Consider the following 2,085-nt stretch of genomic DNA (forward strand, 5'->3'; position numbering starts at 1 on the left):
CAATTAACACAACTATAGACCCATGTATCTAGCGGCCATAATTGCCACATCATCCTACCATGTGGTTAAAGTTTGTGACTCACCCTCATAAACTTATCAAGTTGATTTGTCTGAAGAAACTTTTGCATTATAAATTTTAGTTTTTTGTTATGCAATTATAAAAAGTTCCATGATCAATTTATCCATATCATCATCTATCCATATAATGATGTGAGTTTTAATTTAGATGTATTTTCAATTTATGTATATGGTGTATGCCTTCGTGCGTGTTTTACTACTCTTCCCCTTGTATTCCCTTTTCTTATTCTTTTGATGCCATCTTCCTTTCGTACTTTTTTTTCTTTCTGGTGTGATACTTTTAACCTTGCTGGTTTAGCTCAATAAGTGTAGTTAAAAGCCTCCATGCGCTGCAATCTTGTTATATAGGTAAAACTTAATCATAAAAAAGGCCTTCTTTGATATAAGTTTATCAAGGCCTCTTAAATGTTTGAGAAGGAAGAGGAGCTTATGAGGTGGTGTTCAAGGATGACAAAATTAGTGCTACTTCGGTAACGGAAAGAGTTAGTTTTGAATTGAAGTTAAGAGTATCTCCCAAAACAATGTGAAAAGAAATGCAATTTTATGATCTAGTTATTTGAATCTAAGTAAGACGCTTCCTGAGCCACTTTACTTAATTCTCTTCTATACCATTAGATATCTCATTGTAGTGTCTTCCCCACTTTCGTATCCTCTTCTCAGCAATTGTTGCCTTCGAAAAAAAAGAAAAAAAAAAAAATCAGAGCCATTTTTAGTGTTTTCGTATCAAAATATAATAGAAAAAGGCAATAATTATAATAATAATATTATGTGATGCTAGAAGTGGAACTCTGTAATTAACTCTTCTTGATTACCTCTTTATTCCAATTGGTTCTGTAATTAAACCAGATGAGCACACATGCTTGTAGAATGGTTCCACACAGCATTCCGCACCAAATTCCCTAGAAACAAACAAACATACAGAATTTCAATCAAAGTAGAGAACGAACTTTCAGGTGCAACTCTTTAACAAAGTAAATGTGCTACTGTTTTCCCTAGGATTTCAAAAGGGCAAAAGAAAAAAGGGTGTTTCAGAGACCGGATCAATCCCAATATGGTTTGACCGATCTTCTGGATCGGCTCATTCACCTTATCTGATCCGTTATTTAAAACCTAGATTCCCTTTCTGTTCTTCTTATTTGTGCGTGTGTTGACCCGCCCCTTTTAGGTACCAGGCCCGACCGATTAATATTTGGTCATTCCCGGTCGGTCTAGTGCCAGAAACGTGCAGGTATGATCTGTGGGCCTGGGCTGGGGGGTGCCCAATAAGGGTTCTATAAAAAGAAACAAAGGGATATTTTAACGGTAGGGGGGTGGGGGTTATGGCCTTTTTGTGTATGACTGCATGCAAAAAATGTACTTGACTGTGATTTTCAATATATAAGAATAAAGATTAATAAATCATGATTTTTTTTTTTTGATAGAACAAAAAAGGTGTCTCATGATAGTGATCATAGCCTAGGCCAAAGCCCACATACGCCAAGCAGCACTGTCGCAAGACCAATAATCGATAATGGTGCATGTCGACTAAAACCCACAATCAGTCGACACGAGCAATGATAAGACAAAGGCTTCCTTTCACTAGGCTACCAACCTTGTTGGCATATTAAAAGTCTGCTTAAAGCCCATTTATAGGCATATGGTGTTAGAATCTACTTATAGTCTGTTTAGCCTGCCGAATATGGTCCAAACTGACTGACTGAATTGCAGCATTTTCATACCTGGCTTATGCCGGCCCGATTATATAATGTCAATCAGTCATGGTGCAAGGCCTTGAATTGGGTGGTCCGATCAAGCCCAATCGAAATTGACCCGAACCGACCAGTTAATAATACCCCTATCTATTGGTATATATTTTCTTCTAAGAAGAAAAAGAAAAGAAAAAGAAAGTAGTGAGAGTAGATTACTGTGACACCCATGTCGAGCTTAAAACCCAATAAGAGGCCAAATGGGATCCCAAATATATAGTAGCACCCAATATTCACATAAGCAACAAGTGCTTGCCACCCT

At 37.2% G+C, this 2,085-nt stretch overlaps 1 long non-coding RNA gene across 1 annotated transcript; it reads right to left on the reverse strand.

Annotated features, from left to right (window-relative positions):
• Positions 1-560: 560 nt before the first annotated feature.
• Positions 561-2,085, reverse strand: LOC122088678. Its single transcript, XR_006143113.1, has 3 exons — positions 1,983-2,085; positions 891-977; positions 561-748 (listed from the first exon to the last, which is right to left on the reverse strand). It is a non-coding gene; the product is annotated as an uncharacterized LOC122088678 (long non-coding RNA).

This window comes from Macadamia integrifolia, chromosome 9 (genome assembly GCF_013358625.1).
Source record: "Macadamia integrifolia cultivar HAES 741 chromosome 9, SCU_Mint_v3, whole genome shotgun sequence".
NCBI lineage: Eukaryota > Viridiplantae > Streptophyta > Magnoliopsida > Proteales > Proteaceae > Macadamia > Macadamia integrifolia.